Source organism: Chiloscyllium plagiosum, chromosome 12, assembly GCF_004010195.1.
Source record: "Chiloscyllium plagiosum isolate BGI_BamShark_2017 chromosome 12, ASM401019v2, whole genome shotgun sequence".
NCBI lineage: Eukaryota > Metazoa > Chordata > Chondrichthyes > Orectolobiformes > Hemiscylliidae > Chiloscyllium > Chiloscyllium plagiosum.
In genome coordinates, this window is record NC_057721.1 from 67,965,152 (window position 1) to 67,990,899 (window position 25,748).

Sequence of the window (25,748 nt, forward strand, 5' to 3'; positions counted from 1 at the left end):
CCAGCTACCAACCAGATTCATTCCTCCTATCGACCTATCAGGTCGTAACTGCCACCTGTATTCACCTATCACCATCTCACCAGTCCGCCCTCTTCCCAGCTAAAACTCTTCCTCCCCTCTTTATCTGTAACTCCCGCTACTCCTACCTCCATTCCTGAAGAAGGCTTATATCTGAAACGTCTGAACTCTCCACCTCTTGATGCTGCCTGGCTAGCTGTGCTCTTCCTGCCTCCTGCTGGTCTACTTTGGATTCCAGGAACTGCAGTATTTTTTGTCTCTTACATGGCGAAGTCTAACAGTAATGAAATACAGCCACAGATGGGTAAAGTGAAGGGTATAGGTAACAATTACCTGTCAAACAGCAAAAGTGGTGTCTGAGAAGAAGTGTTTTGAACAGCAGTCTCAAAAACTAGAGCTCTTCAATCTATTTTATCAAAGCCTTTGCCAGCCTATCTGTTTCATGGAAGAATCTGTTCCCACTCTGAGAGCTGGGCCAACTGCAGGTAGGTCAGAAAATAGGCTCAGTGTCTGGAAAATATAGGGCTGAAGGACCTCTTCATTGCCTTCCTAATTATGTTACTTAGCTCTTCAGAGCTTACTCAACAAATTCAAGAGGGTTCCTTGATCACTTTTAATGACACCCTGGAGTCAACTACAAGTCAGTGGGATCACATCAGGACATCAAACTGACATCAAATTCTGGGCATTTGTCAGCCTGGTCAACTATAAACCTGTCTTCAAAGGCATGGGAAAATTCTGCCCTTAATATTCAATCCTACAGTGAGCCCTAATGTTGAAGTATAAGATTATTAACTACGGATGAAATTCCCAAGTTCCCTGGGGGCAAATCAAGCACAGCAGCCACTCTTCATACATGGGTACTTGGTCTATTATTTTACAAAGCCTCTTATGGTGGTCACTAAGCTCCGGAAAGTCACACATAAAATTCGGATTTACGGCTACCTGGTAAATCAATAGCCCTCATTAGCTCCATTTTGTGCAAAATACAGGATTAGATCAGTAAATAGATTACAGATGAAGTAGTGCATTCAGATTGGATTGTATGATCTAGGCAGGAGAGGCGATGCCAGTAGATTCAATAGTAATGTTCAAAAAAAAAATTATTACATGCTTGTTAAGGAGAACATTTTAGTGCAGGGAACCAGCACGAATTGGATAGTTCTTTCACAGAACCAACACATCGTTATGGGCCCAATGTCTTCCTTCTGTGCTGAATGATTCTGTGGTGCATGGTCAGCCAATAGGCTTTTACTGTCAATCAGAGGCATACTGTACACCCCCAGCTAAGAACGGGATTGACTCCACTAACCCTTTGAGGAATCCAGAATAAAATGGGTGCATGTGTTTGAGGGGGGAGCCTTAAATTTCCGGGGGTGACATCATGAAACTTGGAGTAATCTGGAACACTCACCGATGTCCACCATTCCACATCCCCCCAGGAAAAGACAATTGAGGCTGCGGTGGGGGGAGGGTTAAGTAGACGATTTTCAAACTGAGAATGATAACGTTTTGCTAGGAAGGGCTTTGGGACTAAGGTGGATAGAAAGACTTCAGATTCCACCGATGGAGGAGACAGGAAAGGTCTATTCCTATTGATATGAAACCCAGGCTGTGTGAATACTCTGACACTTGAAAGTAAGGAGCCATAGCCCACAGAGGACTACAAGCATCTTTACCCATTGCAGAGAGAGTCATTTGATTAGATATATCTTGACGGTAACCACTCAACATGAGTGGGATTAGGTGAGGAGGCAGGATCATAAGATACCTTAGCCAGTATGAAGGTTGAATCTACACTGTCGCTTTAATTATACGCCTCACTCTAGCCATGCGGTCCAACTGAACTAACCGGGTCCCACCTGGGAAACTGATATTCGCCCAACTACACGCGTTCCCTCTTTAAGAATGTCGACTTATCCTCTTAACTCCATTGTTTTTACGATCTGCCGCTCTCTTGTGTAATCCAGATGAGGTCCTCGCCTGTTCCAGCACATGGCGCTGTGGCCAGTAATATTTAGGAAGATTCTGCCCATTTGAAACTGGAAAGATTTCATTTAAGCTGCGGCTTTAATGACGTTTCCTTTACGTGGGCATTCACTTCTCCGCCCGGTTGCGTTTGCTGATTATTTTTCCCTTCCCTCTCTTTCTCTGTTGGATCCCCGGCAGCTCCCTCTCCCACCCAAACTCCTCGCATACCCTCCCATGCTACCGAACCAACAAGGGTTCCTCCTATTCCCTTTCGCTGGTGATGCTGATCGAATGCCTGGGACTGCTCACGCTGCAGACCATTAGCTGTGATGTGAATTTCTCCTGATTTTATTTTGGTGAGTCGACAACCTTTGCAAACTCCAATTCATTTTTAAAAAATTGAGATAGAATGAAGGAAAGGGTAGGGGATGGGGTAATGATCATGAATATTCGAAACAATATTTTATTAAATAGACAAAATGTTTGAAATTCGAGTCAAATTTTACATTAGTTTACCTCCGGTGACTTGATAGTGTTTTATCAAACGAACAGGGATCAGCAAGAAACATAGATATTAACAAATTACATAATGAGGAAAAAAAACAAGTTTAATAATTTATATTTTCTATAAATTTGATGCTGAGCTCCCTTTTCAATCAAAGTACTGATTCCCAATATAAGTTTTTTTTATGGGAGGGAGGGGACATTTACAATCTATGGTTGAGGTAAAGGTCAGTCACGTTTCCCCATAAAACGCTACTTGGATGATGCCAGCTCCAAACCATTTTGACCCGGGTTACAGCTCGCAAGATAAGAAGAATAGCGGTATTTATTCATTGTGGTGCGTGTGCGTTTAAGGGGAGAGAATATGGCAGAGTTTATTATACGCAGACGGAGCGTGATCGAAGTATTGTTGGGTCTGTGCTAATAGAGAGCTTCCCTCTTTGGTCAGACCTGCCGAGTGTCTCCATGGCTACAGTCTCAGAATCAGCACCAAGGACAGCGCTTTCAGCACTCCTCCCCCCCCCCCCCCCCACACACACACACACACAGGGTTTGGGGGGCGCTGGGGGGAAGTGAATGGGTCTGTTTCAGTCCTAGTATGCGTGTGTGAGACTGTAATTGACGCAAACTAATGAAGTGCTACCAAAGAGACACACTCAATCGATAATTCAATTTCTATTTAGACATTGAAAGTTTCTTGAGACCCGTTTCCTCGCTTCCCCAGAGACTTTCCATGTAAACTTCAAGGAAAATTTTCAAACCAGCCCAGCATGTCTTTTAAACACTGCAGACCACCCCCCTCCCCCCCACTCCCACCGCCTCCACACAACCATACACATACATACACAGTCAAAAATAGGACTCATACGTCCCCAAATATATTGCCAGTTTTAAAAAGGGGATGGACAGCTCGGGGAATCCGAATTTTGATTCACTTTATCCACTGTGTGTGTAGGAGAGAGAGAGAATCAGAATCTGTGCCGCGTCAGTGAAATCTGTGAATAGATGTTCCTCCAGAATGGGGGAGTTTGTGTTGGAAAGGCGAATAGTGAATTGTATGTTTAAATAATTTAAACACTTTCCAAAATAAAAAAAAGCACTTCCGACCAATTTCCCCCAAAATGATTCGTGTTGATCATCACAATTTTGTTTTGGCAATTCGAGTTGGTATGTGACACTCAGTGGTCAGGCACCAGTGACCTTTCTGTTTCCAGAGAGAGTGACATATGTGAAACAGATAAATAAGCTTCACAGAGCGGCGGGTGGAAGCAGCTCCTTGGGTTGAAATCAGGCCCTGTGAGGAATTACGTAACAAACGATAAGGAACATGGTGCATTTGGACCACGACTACTCACTGTTAGGTTAAGCTTGCGTAAATTAAAGCTTCGTTGTAATGATTTATTCACTGGTGTCAGCTTGTCTTGACAATCACATTTTTTTTAAAAAAAATCGAATTTAAAGGCCAATAATTCAAAATACTTTTGGTCGACATTTCATGGCTGGAGAGACAATTCTATTTTCCTGACTAAATATTACAAATCAAACTGCATTATTGATAGACCATTATAAGCAGTTTTTGAGTTTTTTTTTATGAAGCCAATCCCTCCTGTATTCTTTTTGTAAACACGTAGACTGGCGATGGGAAACTAAAAGGACCGATTAATGTGGAGATAGAATTAGTGAGCTCGAGGAGGAAGCTTTTGTGAAGCGTAAATGTCAGCACAGCCCAGCTGCCTCAGCAGCCTGTTCGTGTTGGAAATTCAATGCCATCTATGACAAACTCATTTAAGCATGAGTTTCATTTATTTGATTTTTCAAAAAGAAACTTGACACCCCTTCTAGAAAGGCGAAAGTGAGGACTGGAAATGCAGGAGATCACAGTCAAGATTAGAGTAGTGCTGGAAAAGCACAGCAGGTCAGGCAGCATCAGAGGAGCAGCCCCTGAGACATTAACTGCCTCCACCTGTCTACTCTCCTCCCCCACTCCAACCTCTCACCATCACAACGCGCAGCTCTCCACACCCTCTGCTCCATTTCCAACCTCACCATCAAACCAGCAGATAAAGGGGCTGCAGTGGTAGTTTGGCACAAAAAAAAGAAAAGAAATGCTCATTTAATGTCTCCATCCCGGAGGCTCCCAGCCTCACTCCTGATGAAGGCCTTTTGCCTGAAACATCAATTTTTCTGCTCCTGGGATGCTGCCTGACCTGCTGTGCTTTCCCAGCACCATTCTAATCTTGATCCCTTCTAGAAACCCTGTCAATATGAATGTGTGATAACCCATTAACTCACACAGACATCTACAGCCCGTTTTTTTTTTCTGCACAGCATTGGCACACTGCAAGAACAGAAGAAATTCATCTCAGATGTTATATTTGGTCCCTTTAAGGAAACTCAGCAGACTCTATTTGCATATACATTTCATGATTCCACTTTGAACACTGGAATCTTTTTGCAGTGCTGAAAACTCAGGTTGTTTTGTTGTTATTTTGAGGAGTGCCCTTTTCAGCTAAGTACAATTTCCAGTTTCTTTCCAGCTTCCTTCGGCCAATCTCCGACTACACGATTGCCAGATACCCTCAGAAACATTTGCATCTTTTTGGATCAATGCTCTCGCTGAAATTCCAAGCATTGCCGGTCCAGAACAGAGAAAAGCACATTATCTGGACCTAATTTATCAATTTTCATTCACTAGTACAGTAGAGGGTGCTATTCTGGAAATTGAGGATTAGTGCAATTTAAATGTAAATTACATTGTTTTGAATCTCTTGTGATCTGAGAACAGTCAATGTTGACAGTGATTGTAAAAAGTGAGCAAATCTTTCATCTCACATCACTGACATCTCATAACTAGCAAATGCAAATACACAAAAATGTGTTCACTGTATGTCAAAAATGGGAAAGAATGGGATCAAGGTGTGATATTCTGTCAAGTTCTAAAGTCAACATCCTACTCTCTAGATCCATATTGTGCATTCAGTTTACATATTCAAGAAAAATTGGGTCCATCCAATTTAAACAGAAACAGATGAGATGAAAGAAGAAAATTGAAAAGATAGAGGCCCAGAAGTAGATTAAATATAGACATTTCAAAATTAGACACCTCACATAAGTCCAAAGGCATGATGCTACTCTTGTGTTCATAATGCTGTCCTTTGACAGAGCACCAGATGGAAGCAGTGGGGCATTTTCCTATTATTGTAATCAAAACTGCCAGTTAGAAAGGTTTGTACATTGCTGACTGAGGTATTGAAGGGTTCGTGTTGCGTAGTGGATTCAGAATTTATTCTGGAAAAACTATTCTCCTAATGTTATTTCTTTTCTTCTCTCTGCACTTTAATGGCATCTCAACTTTTCCAGGATGTTCCCAAAATGCACTGAAATCGTGAGCATTCAGCAGTTCAAGAAAGTTATTTTAGGAGGTGTGCATGATGTACAGTAATGTGTTATAAAGTACGACCTACTGAGTTTATTTCTGTCCCACACATGGACAGAAAGGGCAGCCATTACTACGCAACCATTTTGTAACATGTGTTGTCAAGTGCAGCATTTTAACTAAATTTACTTCTGACATATTACATGAATCCCAAATTTTGCAAGCTTCAGCAGACCTCACTGATTTAGCATGGTTTCAAGTCCCACTCCAAGATCTTTGAAAAATAATTACACTTTTACTTCATTGCAATACTGAGCAATTAATAGAGTCAAAGGAGCAGTTTTTTCCAATTTCACATTAAACTACCTTCATTCTCAGCTCGGCATAAAGATCCCACAACAGTTTTGAAGAACATGCCAAGAGTACTCTCAACATTATGGTGAATATTTATCCGTTAGTTAATACTATTGAATCGGATTATCCATTCATAAGCAAAGTTCTGTTTGTGGGTGCTTTTTGTGCTCAAATTGGCCAACATATTCCCCAAATAATGACAATGTCTCTATTTCACAAAGCACCATTGGGTTACTTTCATAAGCTCAAGTCTTTCTTCCGAGGCTAAAACATCAGTTTACAATTAGCTTTTGCTGCATTCTCGGTGGCAATTTTAATTGAATTTTAAATTTTAAATGTCAAAATTTTATGACCCGATTTGAAGAAGAGCAGGGAATATTCCTGATCTCCTGGTCAGCAGTGCCCCACTTTAAACATCACCAAAATATAATATATTAACAAGGCACTTGTTTCATTGTTGTTAATGGGATGTCGTTGACATAGAATCAATGGACCAATGAAAACCACTGTAACATTTTTCTATTACAGGAAAAGGCACAATTTAAATGCAAGCATTTTTTCTTGTTGTTGTGTCTTTGAGATCAATTTGTCAATGGATTATTATTTAATTTTATACTGTTTCCATTTATTAGTTTCTTTCTTCTAAATGCATGTATGGATGACATCAATTAACCTCAAGGCTGAGAATCCAGAGTATGATTGCCATTTAAATTCTCGCTAGTTTTAAAACTATTGTTCTCTTTATATTTTGCAATGTTTCTGTTGAAGCTGTCTACATAGCAACATTCACTTGCTCCAGAACAATTCAGTGAATTTGAGGTGCTTTCAGAGGTTTCATTGCAGTTCTATATATAGCAAGGTTTTCTATTGTTTTTGTTATCAATGCATTTCTCTAGCTCTTCTCTAAAATTTAACATTAATATTACTAGTCACCCAATGAAAACACTTCACAAATGGTGTTACTTTTATCTTTAATAGTATTTCACATCTGCCAATTTCACAAGCTAGCTTAGATCATGTTCATGAAGAATAGACAATGCATGGAGCAAACAATCTATACCAGTGCACATAAAAGGTAATAGTGACATACTGGACGATTACTATATTAGGCACTTGTTAGATATCAGCCAGCATTGTATACAGTTCTGGATGCTGCATTATAGGAAGGATGTGAACACATTGGAGAGAATTTAGAAGCTATTTGTAAGAATAGTTCTAGGATGGTTATGAGGATAGATTTTTAAAATGGACTGTTCACCTTGGAAAGAAGGTGGCTAAGAGATTGTAGAGGTTTTCAAAACCATGAATGGACTGAATAGAGCAGGTAGGAAGAAATTGTTCCCACTTATAAAAGGGACAACAACAAGAGGGCATAAATTTAAAGTGATCTGCAAAAGAAGCAAGAATGAATGAGGCAAAATCTTTTTACTCAGTGAACAGTTAGGGTATGGCCATGCCTGGAAGTGTGTTAAAAGCAAATTCAATTGAGGCATTCAAGAGGGCATTGAATGATTATTTGGATAAAAGTAATGTAAGGCCTTGGAAAGAAAGCAGGAAATTTGCACCAGATCATGTTACTCATTTAACAAGTTGCTGCAGGCATGATGGGCTGAATGGCCTCTTTCTGCACTCTAATGCTTTAGTGATTCTATGACTCTGTGATCTCAAATCTAATAAGCTGCAGGAAACATTGTCTTTCAATCTTGAAACTCATCCAAACCCATCTAATCAATTCCTTGGTATGAATCATTCATTATATAATTATTAAAATTATCAATTTTGTCTTAAAACATTTAATGCATATCATTAACAAGATGCTTATGATATATTCAGAAATGCTTATCATTTTGACAACATTATTCTCCCAGCCTCATGATAACAAAGAGTGTAGCTCATGTCTCTCAGGTCCAAAATACAGGAGAGAATGATTAATTTATCAACAATATTATCTTGAAGGTAAACTTCTATATTTGAACATTCATTGCTAGGGGAATAATCTGTGAGTATAAAATAGAAAATATGGGCATATGCTGAGTACTAAAAAGGCTACTTAACACAGAATTAATTTAGAACTCAGGTTAAAATGGCTAATTTGGCATTTTATTAGGAACAACAACTTGCATTTATTTGGCATTTTTAATATAGTGAGACGGTCTAACATACTTCACAGGAGCATTAACAAAATAGTGTCACTGAGCTCTTGAAGGTAGATACTAGAACAAGTTGGTAGAAGCGGGAAGCTTTTCAATGTTACGATCTAGCAATATGGAAGGATAGAAATGAGTCTAAATTTTCCTATTTTAGTTACTATTTTGTCTAGTGAGATTCATAGCACCCTGTCTGCCATAGCTCAGAGCAATTTTGATTATGCAATAATTTACTCTTCACCTCATCAGTTGTGCACCCAGGCACTACAGTGCCCGCCTTGAGGAATTGTACAGCTGGAGAAGTGTTCATCACTGCAGGGACCTTCCAGCATTCACGTCATATCACTGGCATCATACATAATGTCCAGCTGCACATCATTTCAGATGCTGTAAGTCCTTAAACTGTGTTCCTTAACTGAAGACATGGCCCATAAAGACAAGCTGGCAATGCATTCCACTGTTGGGATTCTGGAGATGTAGGTGTATGGATGGCTGGAGAAGAGGGTGAGGCTGGAGAAGAGGGCCATATCACCAGACACAAATGGGTTTGACCAAGGTAACAGTCCAAATCAGTGCTTGTCATGGATATACAGCATAGCCATTCTATGTACCAAATGGGTAATTCTCTCTCACACACTCTATCTCTCTCTCACACACTCACACACACACACACGCATCCTATTATTCTAACTCATTAAGGTTCTTGGACTAGAACTTTTCTTGTTGAATACATCATGCCCACTCAATGATTTTCAGCTACCTCATCGTCCCAAACGAGTAACCCTTCCTGCCCTCTGTGCGACTTACTCACTTACTGAGCACACTTCATCCCCTCTCCTGGTTGAGCATCTCTATTAATAGAACAAAGAAGAACAAAGAAAATTTACAGCCCAGGAACAGGCCCTTTGGTCTCCAAGCCTGAGCCGATCCAAATGTACTGTCTAAACCTGTCAGTCAATCCTTAAGCACCTGTATCCCTCTGCTCCCCACCTACTCATGCATTTGTCCAGATGCATCTTAAATGCCTGCCTCTATCACCTCTGATGGCAACGCGTTTCAAATGCCCACCACCCTCTGTGTGAAGTACTTGCTGTGTGTATCTCCCTTAAACTTTCCACCTCTCACCTTGAAAGCGTGACCTGTCATTATTGAATCCTTCACCCTGGGAAAAAGCTTGTCTCTATCCACTTGTCTATACCCTTCATGATTTTGTAAACCTCAATCAGGTCCCCCCTCAATCTCCTTTTTTCTAATGAAAACAAACCTAACCTACTCAACATCTCTTCATAACTAGCACCTTCCATACCAGGCAACATCCTTGTAAACCTTCTCTGCACCCTCTCCAAAGCATCCACATCCTTTTGGTAATATGGTGACCAGAACTGTACACAGTGTTCTAAATGCGGCCGAACCAATGTCTTGTACAATTTTAACATGACCTGCCAGCTCTTATACTCAATACCCCGTCCAATGAAGGCAAACAGACTATATGCCTTCTTGACCACTCGATATCCACCTGTGCAGCAACCTTCAGGGTACAATGGACCTGCCCTCCCAGATCTCTCTGCCCATCAACTTTTCCCAAGGCTCTTCTGTTCATTGTATAATTTGCTCTAGAATTAAACTTGGCCTAAATGCATCACCTCACATTTGTCTGGATTGAAAACCCTCTGCCTCTTTTCCGCCCAACTCTCCAGTCTATCTATATCCTCCTGTATTCTCTGACAGTCCCTTATGCTTTCTGCTACTCGACCAATCTTTGTGTCATCTGCAAACTTGCTGATCATACCAACAGTGCCCTCTTCTAAATCATTTATGTATACTACAAACAACAGTGGCCCCAACACTGATCCCTCTGGAACACCACTGGTCACGTTTCTCCATTTCGAGAAACTCCCTTCATCTACGACTCTGTCTCCTGTTGCTCAACCAGTTCTTTATCCACCTAGCTAGAACACCCTGCACACCATGTGACTTCACTTTCTCCATTAGTCTACCATGGGGAACCTTATCAAACGCCTTACTAAAGTCCATGGATATGACATCAACAGCCCTTCCTTCATCTCACAACTTGTTCACTTCCTCGAAGAACTCTCTTAAGTTGGTAAGGCACGATCTCCCCTGTACAAAACCATGTTGCCTATCACTGATAAGCCCATTCTTTTCTAAATATAAATAGATTCTATCCCTCAGTACCTTCTCCAGCAACTTTCCCATCACTAATGTCAGGCTCACTGGTCTGTAGTTACCTGGAATATCCCTACTACCTTTCTTGTACAGGGGGACAACATGAGCAACCCTCCAGTCCTCCGGCACCTCACCCGTATTTAAGAATGCTACAAAGATATCTGTGAGGGCCCCAGCTATTTCCTCTCTCGCCTACCTCAGCAATCTGGGATAGATCCCATCGGTCCTGGGGGTTTGTCGACCTTAATAACCTCTAGCCTACCCAACACGTCTTCCCCACTTATGTCAATGTGATCCAGACTAATCAAGCTTCTATCTCTAATCTCAAGATTCATCATGTTCCTCTCCTCAATGAACACTGATGCGAAGTAATCATTCAGAGTCTCACCCATTCTCTCAGGTTCGATACACAGCCTTCCTTCGTTATCCTTTAGTGGACCAATCCTTTCTCTAGTTATCCACTTGCTTCTTATGTAAGAATAAAATGCTTTGGGATTCTCCTTAATTCTGCTCGCTACAGCTATTTCATGACCCCTTTTAGTGCACTTGATTCCTCGTTTAAGACTCTTCTGATATTCTTCCAGGTCAGTTCTGTTCTTAGTTGCCCAGACCTTATGTATGCTTCCCTGTCATCCACGGTTCACGAATCTTGCCCTTCCTATCCTTTGCCTTCAACGGAACATCCCTATCCCGCACTATCTTTAACCTATCTTTGAAAGCCTCCAACATCTCAAATGTGGACTTCCCTTCATTACCTCTTGCATTAGCTTTCATCATACTCAAGCCAACCCTTTGTGTCACTGCAGGAGAAATTTTCCCACAACTAGGCTGAGAGGGTCAACATCTGTTACTGTAGGGAAATTCCTCTGCAGTTACTGCAGTAATACTTGTCACTTTTCTTGAAGGTGACTAAGCTCGCTTGGCAATGCTCTCCTCCTTCCAGGTTAGGGAGACAGGTCATGCAGTTACACTAATAATGCTTCTTTGCCATATCTTAGTGCTTCAGTGGAGATTTAATTAGCTCCTGATGGTGAGTTGTACTTATCAAATACCCTTTTCTACTTTATGCTGGGTTGAAGTTACATTGAGATGGGGCGAGTACCACACTGTAGGATTGAATCAAGGACACTGACATTGAGGGTGGATTTCCTATTAAGGAGATTGTTAAAATGCTCCTTCCATTGGGTGCTGACTGCACCTCATATCACTGGAGAACACTTCTTCTGCAAGATCCTGTGACTCCACCAGCAGGATAGGTTTACCTACACTCTTGTTCAGGCCAACAGCCTCAGCATCACAATAATAACAGCTGGGCTGTATTGTTTCTACACCTAACACGAGGCTGCTGAAACAAGCACTCTACTCAGGCCTTTGATGCGGCAAAGTAAGCTTCCAAAAAGGCAGAGGAAATACCTCAAGGATATCCCCAAAGGCTCCTGGGGATAGGGAAATATCCCCATTGACATTCGATTGGATTTATGAGATGAGTGTGTCCCCAGTGCACAACGCAACCTGGTAGGGATATGCAAGATGTAAGTGTCCCTGAGCTCCGAGGTCAGTTGTTGAAGTGCTGTGACAGTTGGTATGAAGACAAGCATGATGATGTGGTGAGGCTGGTGGCTTGTGAATGACGACTTCCGTGACTAAAAGATAGAAGTGCATGGAATCAGGAATTTGCACCATCTAATTTCTTGGAAAAGGAGAGGAAAATTAGAAGGGACATAGAAATGAAGCAAACTGGGCTAAAAGTGAGATACAAATGCATTGAAATAAAATATTGATGGCTCAAGAATGAGATTCTGAATTCACTGATTAGAGCTTAAGGGGAAAGTTGGGAAACTTTTTGTCAATGTCAAGCTTCCAATTCTTTCATTGACACCATTTTCTCCAACTTTCTCGACATTGCTCACATCACTTCAGGAAGGGAAACATTCCATAAGTAGTTCCATGTGAGGATGGTGTCTGTCTTGGAGGGGAATTTTCAGAAGTGCATTGACTGCCCTCATAGTTATAAATGGCAGAGATCGCATTTTTGGAAGGTGCTGTTGAAGAAGCCTGGATGACTTGGTGTAACTTGCTGGTGAATTGTCATTAAGAATCACAAGGCCCTTGTGTCAGTATCATGGAGTCCATTTTCCTTCGGACTGCTATCCTTTCAATCCAGCCATATCTTCAACTCATCACATTCCCCCATTAACTACTGTCGAAGAACAGGCACCAAGCACATCTCTGAACCACAGCACCAGAGATGAATCAGATCTAAAATTAGTCTTTGTGACGTTATGTCTCATTTGGTTACCAATTCTACTCAATTAAGATTCTGTGAGGTGTACTCACCAAGCCAGTTCCTCCTCACCCACTTGACCATAGATACAATAACTAATGTTGGCACATAGTCATTGCATGAAGAATTTGATAATTCACAGAAAGAAAATGCCAGTTTTCAATCATTCAAACATCACCATGCTAGTCAAAATCCAGAATATTGAGCTGTTCTGGTCTTAATTCTTGACAGCACCACAGCCAATACTCAGCTCAGCTAGATCAAAGATGCTGTGTGTAATGATTGTCACAACATCAGCCAGGTGGACCTTATCTCAAGATGGCAGCAGTGGAGTAGGCAGCGTTCGGGCTCCTGTGCCTGGGTTTGTTGTCCTCATCTGCATTTTTCTTTCTTCCTTTGTCCTTCTACCCATTCTTCTTTTGTTCCTCAAACCTACCGGATAAAAAGAGCTCTTCAGCAGGTGGTGGTTTTGATTGGCTCTGGAGTGGCGGTGGCATTTTCAGAGGCAGCATGGCTGCAGAGGTGGTCAGTCGGCCTGTGAAGCCTGGAGCAGGACTCTCGCTTCCATGTGGAGTTGGCTCCTGACAGTGGTATGGAGTGGGCTAGTGTAGCCTAGAGAAGAAATTCTCTTAGCAGCGTGGTGTGGGCTGATGTAGTCCAGAGTGCACTCTCGCGGACTTATGCTGTAGCCGCAGAGAAGGAAAAGCTGGACTCTCTTTAAAGTTTTTTTTTATCCTGTGAATGATGCTTATGTCCAAGCGACGGTACACACTTTTCACTGTATATAATGTTGAATGCACGTGACAATAAAGGATATTCTCATAGAATGTGAGTTCCGTGATTGGAGCTGTTAATCTGGTCCAATCAGGGAGTCCTGGCTGACACATATAAACAGGAGTGCCAGACAACTTGGTCACTCTGAGACCTGGCTCTGAGGGAGTTGGACCGGTGTCAAGAACGCTCTGCATGTAAATAAAGGATGACTTGGTGATGGCATACCAGCATCTGTCAAGTTATTTCACTGAAAGTTTCAGAACTGACAGCCAGACTACTGCGACCACTAGGACTTATAACAGCACACAAACCAACAGCCACCCTCAGACAACAACTCACCAGAACGAAGGACGCGATACCCAGCATGAGCAAAACTAATGTAGTGTACAAAATCCCATGCAAGGACTGCACAAAACACTATATAGGGAAGCGGCAGGGACAGGCCACTATAAATGCCGGAGGAAACAACACAGAAGCGCTTCACAGGAGGCTCCCCAGCACTGAGGATGTCACCTAGACAGGGGACGAAACGTTTGCAACAAAAATTTCCGGCAAACAGAACCACAACAACGAGCACCCGAGCTACAAATCTTCACCCAAACAGTGAAGAACGATTGGGAAAAACTGTTCTTTCTGCTTCTTGTTTCCTTGTGTTATATTTATCCAAAGGATGAAGATGCTGTTGACAAAACAGGCACGTATTGGCCAACTATAATCTTTGAGCTGGTAATGTTGTTCTCTTTCGTTCCCTGTCTTTCACAGTACCAGAGCTCTGCTATGGGTGCTCGCTTCTCATTTAGGTGGTTCCTCTTTCTGGGTTTAAGCTCAGATGGCAGTATCAGTGCACCATAGTCAAAATTCCAAAATATAAATATTTCTGGAACTTTATGATCAGTTTCAAACTCACTCTTAAAAACCTCCTGGTGATGGGTTATTCATTTATCTTTGCTCTTAACTCAATGGAGGTAAACCGAGCTTCACCAAAACTGGGAATGGGAATCAGAAAAACTAGGATGTAAGATTCTTGATCCTAAAAAAACTCACAAGATAAAGAGTGCAACAGTCAGACAGGTGGAAGAAAGGAGGAGAAAGCAGAAGTAGAAAATAGTAAGAGAGAGAGAGTAGAATATAGAATCAAGGAGAAAGAGGCAAACTGACTTATTTGCAAAAATAAAGGAATTTTGCCAATAGGCCAAACCATAGGGAATCAATTCATATTCTAAATTTTCAAAGCATGTACTATCTATTACGTCACACTGCAGTAACTGTAATTGTTGGCATATTAATACTTGTTGAAGAAAAAGCTTTTAATGAATTACATTAGTTAGTTAATAATTTAGATTGCTGAAAGTTATTATAGAATTTACCAAGCAAACGTCTACTTCTCTAGAGCTCTGAGCTTGTATTCTGTTAACTATTATTGTTGCCTGCGTTACACATCATGTGTACCTGTTTTTGTTTTATCTATTTTTCAGGGGGGAGGGTAATTTGAATCTCAGTGCAAGAGAGCTATAAACCTTGTTATTATCCCCAGAGGGACATTTCTGCTCCTCCTTGCCCTGTATGTATTCAAGTTATTAAGGAGGCCATTCAGCCCATCAAGTCATTTTAAAAAGTGAAGAGAGAGTCCATAAATGACACAATTTTCTAAAGTGTAGGTAAGCAGAAAGACCTCAGCATCCATTTACTCAAATCCATAAAGCATTAGCAGGTATGTGAATCAAGTGGTTCAGAACCATAGAGAATTACTAATATTCATAAACCAAAACACTGTTACAACCAGGTGAGGAGGGGAAATAGGTTCCCCTTTTTCACACCCCTTCAGTCAGTTGCAATAAATATTTATAATACCTTTTAGCATGCAGCTATATTTCAATTAAAATATTGTATGAGTCAAAATTAAGGAGCCAAATTATGAGGTTGTTTTGAATGAAAGAAAGAGAAATGCATTATTCATTAACCCCCTTGAAAAATAATAAATTGTAAGATCTAACGCAAACACTGGTATAATGTATAAAAAGAAGAGTATTGGGTATAATAGGAAGATAAATAGTGCGCAGTTTAAAATGTTCTTAAAGAGTATTTGAGTTTTTGTAGTTGAGACCAGGTTAGTTAGTTGATGTCATGTATCCTCAGCAGTAACAAAACCTGTCAAGTCCTTGATGAATGGATATTTCTCTGATTGTTCTATAATGAATGCTGGCTTTCAAAATGTTGAAAAGGAAATAGAGAATCATTCTTACAGTACTGCCCATTACTTATCTATGGTTTTCTTTCTCTCATGCCCAAAATCTGGTTTCTTGAAATCCATTTCACTTGTACATTCCAATGTCTGGTGTCACTGTGTTCATTTTAAAGTTGGATAACCTACAGTTTACTTTCACCCCAATGTGTGAAACATCCAGAAAAGATGTAAATAAAATATAGTGTATGCAGAATTCTTCACACATGAATGAGATGTTGATAAGATGTTAATTTTAGGGCTGAGTTTGTCTTTGTTTATCCCACAGTGATTTCAAGAGCTTGGTTCAACCTTAGTCTCTAAGTAGTTGGTAAGATTACTTCATCCTGAGCTAAGCTAGCTGGCGTTGGACTGGGGTGTTCAAAGTCAAAAATCACACGACATCGGGTTATAGTCCAACATGTTTATTTGAAACTGCAAGCTTTCAGAGCGCTGTTCCTTCCTCAGGCAACTAGTAAGAGAGAAAATGTCAAACACAGAATTTATAATCTGCAGATTTGTATTTGCAGATACATTCTATTTTGTTAAAAAAAGCACACAATCTGTGGGCAGGCAGTCAACATGGCATTTTATAAATTCGTACTTTGAAAATAAAACCAGTCTGACTCCAGACTGAGATACAAACACACTTGAAACATGGCCTCACCCCAAAAATGCATTGTCTGAAAATTAGGTGTCACCCTTATCCTGATAAAACCTGAAGTTATCTTGGGTGGTGACTTGAAAGAAATTCTGGGATTCACATATTCATCATTCGAAATCTGCCCCTCCATTCGAACTGATTAGGTTTGTTCAATATATTTGCATAAGTTGTATGACTCTTTGATCTTTCACTTATAAATTCAGTATCCAATGTATTCTCTGTCACTGGCTGTCTGAGGAAAGAGTGGGGCCTCTGAAATCTTGCAGTTTCAAATAAATCTGTTGGACTATAACCCAGTGTCATGTGATTTCTGACCAGGTCCAGATAGGCTGAGCATATCTCATCGAAGCTTGCAATTGGCTACTTGGCTTTTGGCCGCATCACCAAGTTTTTGATCAGTTACAAGCTGCTTCTCTGTTCTCCCACTTTCACAAAACTAACAATAATTTCATTTCTGCCAACGTCACAGTTTCCAAGCCTATATGGCACATTTGTTACAAATTTTCAATAATTTTAATCTTAGCAATTTAAACTGATCTAAGGCACCATCTTCCAGGTTTTGATGACTTATTTCCTGTGACAATAATACAATTACACCATACCATATTAATAACTTCACAGGCTTTAACATCAAGATCAGAGTTAAAGATCACTTGAACTTGGATTATTGGAAACAAATTTTACTGCCTTCCTTAAAAAAATGATAGAATCAGTTGAACTCCCCATTACAGATTGAGCATGTTCCAGGTACTGTTTGTTATTTTATGCATCATATCCTCCTTCATCAGGTCTCATACCATTCAAGTTGTGTGTGTGGAGGGGGAGGTGGGGGGTGGCAACAGGGTGGATGGTACAAGAGTCATTTCCAACACTAAAATACTAATTAACAATCAAGATATTGAGAAATTTTGACAGAGAAATTTAGATAGAGGAAAACTGTTCTGCCTTGTGAATGAGTTCCCATTTAGAGTCATCAGCAGTAGATCCAAAGGAGATATATGGGATCTGTGCTGGTCTACTTGAATAAGTGGTCAAAGTTGATTTCTAGCATAAATTTTAAAGGGGAGTTGTGCATGTAATTGAGAGTGGGGATCTTGAGGCATATAGAGAAAAGAAGATTAGAGTTGAGAAATTAAGCCTGAATTTTAAAACACAGAAATAGTGTCAAGGGCTGAATGGTTTCCTCCCTTATTGTTTATTTCTCTGGGTTTTTTTCCTGGTTTCTTCCAACCCCAGACCTTGCCATTACATTAACCTGGCATGAAAGCCTCAATGGGCTTTCCCCACAGAAGCTCCTGGCTGAGTTGTGTGCCCATAGTGCCCTCTGAGCCCAGGCCTTCTTTTGCCTTCTATTGTGGTCTTGGATAAGTTGGATAAGTTGCTCTTATTTAACCTGTTTTTCCCAAACTAACCTGGTCAGGGATGTTATTACACACCTCTGGAGAGGGTGGGGCTTGAACCCAAGTCTCCCAGTTTAGGGACACTACCACTGTGCCACAGGAGGGCCCTGCTTGGATGTACTGTTAGACCGGTTTGCATACATTAGGAGGACTGTGTCGAGACCAACTGAAGGATATTTATTCACATTGTTTGCTGAGTGAATAATCCCAGCACATCTTGTTACATTGCTTCTTATTTGTGCTTGCGCTGTGCGATAGTGAGTACGTTACACCAGCTACATTCAAAAAGGACCAAGCACACTCACTCGTTTTCTAGCTTAGGTGTCTGATCATTCTTGGCCTCCATGTGATGTGTTCTGTGATGGGTCAGCCATATTGTGGCCTGCAGGCCTTAACTCACATTCTTACACATGTACCCTGATGGACCAAATACCAATTATTATAAACACAGATTTCAGATCATTGGCAAAAAGCTGGAGGGTTGGGGAGATGAAAATATGTTTTATACAGTAAGTTGTGGCAATCAAGAATGTGTTACTTTAAAGACTGGTGGAAGTAGATTTGATAATCTTTAGCAAACTCTTAAAAGATCAATTGGACAAATAATTTTTTAAAATAATCATTTGTAGGGATGTGGGGAAAGAGCAGATGAGACCAATTTGTTTGCACCTTCAAAGAGCTGATGATAGGTAAAATGTCTCTTGCATTGATTTGTTCTATGTGGCTTTGTACCGAATGCCACCCATCTTCATCCACCACAAATAAAATTGTGGTTTTCAGCAACTGCATTGTGTGAAACCAAGTTCCACAAAACTTCTGCCTGAAAGCTCACTTTATTTGATTCTCTCAGCATGTTGTAGCAAGTTAAGAAGGCATCTTTAAGTTTTGAGTGAAAAGACTTACAGCATCAGTGTGAGCATTCATCTACAAAGCTCCTGCTGTGCCTATGATCTGCATCATTAAGGGTTCCACACAGAAGCCACTGAAATAGTCATCTCCTCCATGGCTGACTGCAGTGCAGAGAATTGTTCATCCATGAGCACACAAGCAGGTCACAGACTGCTTCATATATCTCACAAGACCTGGCAGGATCTCTCTCAGGGACAGATTCAGGACAATTCCAGGCAGCACACTCGGGGTCTGAAGATTCCACCCCAATATGCCCCCCCACCCTGTGCAGCTAGGATAGATTTTAAGTTGAAATGCCAATTTAGACTGCATTAATAAGAAGACCCTACTTTGTTAAAGCAGTTGAAATTTTCACTTGGAATGGTCACCCAGAGAACTGCTACTTAAAGCGCCTGACATTTTCATGGTCAGTGTTTGTCATAATGCCCTCACCTAATGTCATTCAACTGATTAGGAATAAACATGGTGTGAAACAAAAACAAAAATTGCTGGAAACGTTTAGCAGATCTGGCAGCACCTGTGCAGAGAAATCAGAGTTATTGTTTCAGGTCGAGTGACCCTTCCTCAGAATTGACAATCTGAGGAAGGGTCATTCGACCTGAAATGTTAACTCTGATTTCTCTGCACAAGTGCTACCAGACCTGTTGAGCTTTCTAGCAATTTTTATTTTTGTTACTGATTTACAGCATCCGCAGTTCTTTGGGTTTTTATGTGTAATAATGGGAATGTCAAGCATGATTTAAACAGTCACTTGACATTCCAGGGGATAGCCACAATGTCATGTTCACCTGCGGCTGTAAAGATCCTCTGTGATACATTTTGGGAGATTCTGTGGGATACTTTCTCGTGGTGTTAGCCTCATTCCACCAACATTTAGTTGGTGGGAACTGAGGGTTTTACCTGAAAGCAAATGCAAGTATTATGCTATTGAGCCTTAGTGGATATTATCCATGGGTGTCTTGCTAGTGATTCCCCTTGGTCAGGGCTAGTAATGGGAGGGAGGGGTTGGATAGCATGATGGACTCCTGCAGGTACACTGCTAGTACAGGACATCAGTCACCTCCTCTGTCAGGACCTCAAGTGCCATGTCCTCTGATCCTGTCCTCATGGTCCGCCAGTACCAAAGTATCTTGCAACACATTGTCATTTACCAGAATCAGAGCACTGTACATTCTCAGAGAGAGTGGATATGAGGAGCTCAAATAAACCTGCTCCATAAACCTGCAGATGTCTCATTTAGAGATTCAAGGCAAGTTTATGTAATGCTAATCAGCAGAAAGGTGCAAATCTGTGCATAAATCCTGACTTTGCCATCGTATAGTAGTGTAACATCTAATTAGTGTTTTCTATAATCCTTTGGGCAAATAATTTTTAATGAATCATGTCAGCAATTGGGATTCTAACTGCACTAGATGAAGAGGTCCTAAATGCCCAGGCACTACAGTAGTATGGCATTCAACCTTCACATAATGAGACTGATTTTCAGTTGTCACCCACCAGTTTCTTGTGACTCAGCCAGCAACCTAGCTGTCAACCCCCCTAAATGTGCAGGAAATACTTGAAAAGGAAAAACATTTGCAGGGCTGTGAAAGATATACTTGTATTGACATAGTGGCTGGCACAACTTCAAAGTGCTTCCCAGCGAGTGAATCATCTCTGAAACAAAATGTGAAGAAATTAAAGTAAAAGACTGGATGTCAGAAGGATGAAATAAAAATTGAAAATGCTGGAGAAACTCGGTTGTTCTGGTATCATCTGAAGAAACAGTCCAAAACAGTCCAATGGGCGTCACAGTGGCTCAGTGGTTAGCACTGCTGCCTCACAGTGCCAGGGACCCAAGTTTGATTCCAGCCTTGGGCGACTGTCTGTGTGGAGTTTGCACATTCTCCCCATGTCTGCATGGATTTCGTCCGGGTGGTCCGGTTTCCTCCCACAGTCCAAAGATGTGCAGGCCAAGTGAATTGGCCATTCTAAATTGCCCATAGTGTTTAGATGCATTAGTCAGAGGGAAATGGGTCTGTGTGGGCTACTCTTCAGAGGGTCGGTGAGGACTTGTTGGGCCGAAGGGCCTGTTTCCACACTGTAGGGAATCTAATCAAAACAAAAGTTGTATTGGACACTAAGATGTTGCTAGACCTGTTCAGTTTGTTCAGTAATTTCTGTTGTTATTCTGGAATGATCATTTTGGTAGTGGGATTAATTGGGTGCTTTTGTTTTCAAAGGGTTAACACAATTATAATAGGCTAAATGGCCTCCATCTGTGCTGTATCATTCTAAATCAGATGTGCTGGTACCTGACAGAGATGGCGATAGAATGTAGGATAAGAGGTAGAATTCTGCAACCACATTGAGAGTGGCAGCACTTTGTGTATCCATTTCAAATGGAAAAGGAGACAAATGTTAACATGTCACCTCAAACATCGATAAAAGGATTATTCCCATTGAATGAAACTCCCTGGAGCTTATTGAAGTTGTGATATCTGCCTGTGTGGTCGTATCTCAGTGGGATATGATGTGATAAGAATTACATGATCCAAATCATTTAGTCAGGAAATGCCTCCAGTTTCATTCTCCCTCATTTCTTGATGCTGTCTGGGTCCACATTTTCTAGGCTCCTTTTGAGAGTGCACAGGGAGTGAGCGAATCTGCTTCCTTTGATCATCCTCCATCTCATCTTGCAAGCAGAAGATTAGAACAGAGAGCACAGACCTTTGCAAATACCCCACAGATCTAGAGGCATCTTAACTTTAAGATGCACAGATTAAATTTTTAAAGGTCCCTGCCCCCAGATTGGAATTTTACTCAACTGAAGTGCAGACAAGTGAATCAGATACGGACAGAGGTTCTTAGTACTTTCAATGATTAAGATTCCGATGAGATAATCTTGAATTGGTGAGATAAATCAAGATGAATAATGATGAATCAACAGCTCAATTTGCATCATTCCTGCCTGACTCCAATAGATGTGAAATAGACTCTGACTTATTATCACCAATTTTGCATTTTCTTACAAAGTTAAAATCTGTTTCTTTGTGTGAATCCATCTTTAAAAATCATTGCTGCACATGCAAGTCGATGTAAGCACTTGGCAATTGTAAGTAGAATGAGCAAATTGAGATTCATACAAAGTACCCCTTGGCACTGTTATGGCAGCATTCTTGTACAGTTTTCTATGATCCACTAGGAAAGGTGGGAAGAGTTAAAAGAGAGAACATTATGCATTTGCATAGACACTCAAGAAACTTGACATCATCCAGGTCAAAGTGTGATGAAGCTGCTCCTTTAACAAATGTATACAGTCTTTGGCCTTTTTTTCAGAGAGGTTATAAACAACACAGACTCTGGGAAGTCGGGAGGTGAAGGGTTTTAGGACCAAGCTGATAATAGCTAACAGATACTGGTTCAGGCAACAGGCTTTCAAGTTTTAAGAAGACACTTGTGCAATGAAAGGAGTGTGGCCAGTTCTCCCAGCTCAGCTTCTCTGGTTTGGTTTTAGCAGTAGTGTGAAGAAAGGCTGCGGGACCCAAAGAAGCAGGTCCAGGCTGGTAGTATCTGTCTGATTTCTGTCCTGTAAGAACTGTGTTTGGTTTTACCTTTTGAGCCAAGGGGTGTTTATGAGGATTGTTGCAAGTATTTGGAACAGCATCATTAAGTTGGGAGAGTTTGTTGGGTTTTTGGATAGGATAACTTATTTGGTATTCTGTTTGCTGTTGTTTATGTTTCATTCAGCAATCTTGTAAATAAATTCTGTTTTGTTTAAAACCAAGTGATTAGACCAACTGATTATCTCCGAGAATATCCCCTTTACACCAGCTTAAAACAACTAGCAAAGTTAGAGTCTGGGCTACCTTCTTGAAATGTTTTAAGGGGTCTGGCCTGGTTCATAACAAAAATAGCCTACTTGGTTGGCAACACATCCACAAACATTCACTCCTTCCATTACCAACACTCAGGAGCAGCAAAACATACCATCAACAACATGCATTTCCGCAGAAATTCCGCAAAGCTCATTGGCAAGTACCCTGCAAAAATGATCTCTGCCATTTAGAGCTACATGGGGATACAATCACCTGCAAGTTCTCCAAGTCATTCAACATCCTGGCTTGGAAATACATTGCTGTTCGTTCAGTGTCATTGTATCAAAACACTGGAATTCTCTACCTAATAACATTTGTGGGCAGCACGGTGGCACAGTGGTTAGCACTGCTGCCTCACAGCGCCAGAGACTCGGGTTCAATTCCCGCCTCAGGCGACTGACTGTGTGGAGTTTGCACGTTCTCCCCGTGTCTGCGTGGGTTTCCTCCGGGTGCTCCGGTTTCCTCCCACAGTCCAAAAATGTGCAGGTCAGGTGAATTGGCCATGCTAAATTGCCCGTAGTGTTAGGTAAGGGGTAAATGTAGGGGTATGGGTGGGTTGCGCTTCGGCGAGGCGGTGTGGACTTGTTGGGCCGAAGGGCTTGTTTCCACACTGTAAGTAATCTAATCTAATCTAATTGTGTGCCTCCCTACACCAAGTGGACAGCACCTCACCACCAGCTGTTCCGACTGGATTATCCCCTTCCGTTTTACTGGTTTCAAGAAGGCAACTCACCACCGCCTTCTCAACAGAGTCAGGAATAGGCAGTAAGTGATGGCCCAGCCAACAGTACTCACATTCCATGGGTGAATAAAACAAAAATTTGGCATGGAGCTTCATAAGGGGATATTAATGCCAATGACCACCAGCTTGTACAAATTGTTAGGTGACAAAGAGGGGAAGTGAGATAGAGGGGACAAGAGGTGCAATGAGGCTATTGCAGAGCTTTGGGCCGAGGCAGCTGGAGACAAGTCTACCATGTTGTAGGGCAGTGAAAATAAGGGATACATAAGGGGCTAGAATTCGAGTAGTTCAGACATCCCAGAGAATGTCGGGTTGAATGAGATCACACACATATTGAGGGACAAGGCCACAGATGGATTTGAGCACAAGGCTGAGAATTTTAAATATGAGGCATTGTGAACTGAGAACCAATGGAAGTCTGTGAGCACAATGGGTTATGAACAGGACAGGTGCAAGTTAGGGCATGGCCACATTGTTATCTAACCATAGCTCTCAAATCAGAGATTTTCTTCTACTTGTTAAATGACCTCAAGGTGTAGAAGCAGTGCTAATACTTTCTGCTTTTTGTTTCCATGCTTGTTATACAAAGAATTCCTTCAGGTCATGTCTGTTTACCCCAATGGGCATCTTCTGCTCCTTCTCCATTCCTTCAAGCAAGGTTTGCATTTCCTCATCTGTGAAATAGACCTTTTTGTCTGGATGGCAGCATTTTTCAGCAAGATTGCTACATTCAGGTCTCCCCCAGACTATTTCACGGTTTGCACCACGTCATTATTAATCCACTGCATTACTTGATGATTCCCCATAGAATGTGCAATAAAACGAGTGCATGCTTAAATCAGTAAAATCCGGTATAAAACATCTTTCCTTTGTAAACTTCCAAGTACTACTCTGTTAACCCTTGGTTAATGCACCAGAATTTATTGACGTTACACTAATTAATGTCATTCATAATGTTTGGAGGACATTTCAAACTTACTTGCTTTTTGACAAATTGGGTATCTTGCTAGCTTTGCATTTCAATAAAAAACTGTGGCAAATAATATTGAGCAAGGTGTAAAAATGTTCCACCTGTTCTGATTGGATTAGACCATTCCATTTCACTGGTTACAAGAAGTCAGTATCACGAGTGACAAAATAAACCCCATTCCAGATTTCTATCCAGTGAATCCTGCAGGGATGTTTGTAAGTGCACCAATTGGGAAGGCCCAGATTAATCCTGTCTGTGCTGCCTCCTCCAGCAGTCAAACAATCCTTTAGTGCTTGTTCCCAAGGCTCAAACACAAGATGATGTGACAAGATAAGGTGACAGAGGCAAACCAGTATTGTTATTGTAAAAGCAATGTGGGAGACAGCTGTGAATGGTTCAAAGAATATTCTACAATGCTGAATAAACTAAATAGAAATGGGACATTTTTCCAGCAAGGCTAACATTTATTGCCCATATCTAATTGCCCTTGAGGCCAAACTTGAAGCATAATGCGTTGATTGTATGATTGCAACCCACAAGCGAAGATGGCATCATGGTTATTTCCAACTGTGGCAAAGGAAACGGTGCCAGGTTATTGTCATGAGATCAGAACAATTAAAATTGTAATTGAAAATGTGCAGTTGAGAAATCCAAGTACATTTGCCAACAAATATCTTGGCTTTAACTCCTCCAAAGTTTGCAGGGTCAGGGTTGGAGAGAAATGTTTGTTTGCCTAGCACTCTTGGGTTGCCTTGCAAACTTTTGATCTTCTCCATGTGCCAGCCCATATGAAATGATGCTTTCCCCTTTCATGTCCTTGACCTTGCCACCCAACTGGGGGTGGCACAGTGGCTCAGTGAGTAGCAGTGCTGCCTCACAGCACCAGGGACTTGGGTTTGATTCCACCCTCAAGCGACAGTCTGTGTGGAGTTTGCATATTCATCCTGTGTTTATGCGGCTTTCCTCCAGATGCTCTGGTTTCCTCCCATGGTCCAAAGATGTGCAAGTTGGGTGGATTGGCCATGCTAAATTGCAATTATGTCCAAGGATATTCAGGCTAAGTGGATTAGCCATGGGAAAGGTAGGGAAGTAGGTCCAGGTGGGATGCCCTTCAATGGGTCAGTGTGAACTCGATGGGCTGAATAGCCTGCTTCCCCACTATAGGACGCTATGATTCTTTAATGCTCACATCAGAATACCTTGTTCAAACTACCTTCAATTTAGTTTCTACCCTCTTTGCAGCACACAATCAAAATGACCAACTATATATTTTTTGACTATATCTGGGACATATCCCCATTGTCCTCTTCAAATGCATCATGGGGCAGCACGGTGGCACAGTGGTTAGCACTGCTGCCTCACAGTGCCAG

The 25,748-nt window shown here is 41.3% G+C and overlaps 1 protein-coding gene across 1 annotated transcript in view; it reads left to right on the plus strand.

Annotated features, from left to right (window-relative positions):
* Positions 1–1,876: 1,876 nt before the first annotated feature.
* The window catches only part of kcnj6 (potassium inwardly rectifying channel subfamily J member 6), a 127,698-nt gene continuing 103,826 nt past the window's right edge, over positions 1,877–25,748 (plus strand). Inside the window, exon 1 of the mRNA XM_043701344.1 lies at positions 1,877–2,345. The gene's annotated coding sequence lies outside the window, so the exon portion shown is untranslated. The remainder of the gene's footprint in view (positions 2,346–25,748) is intronic.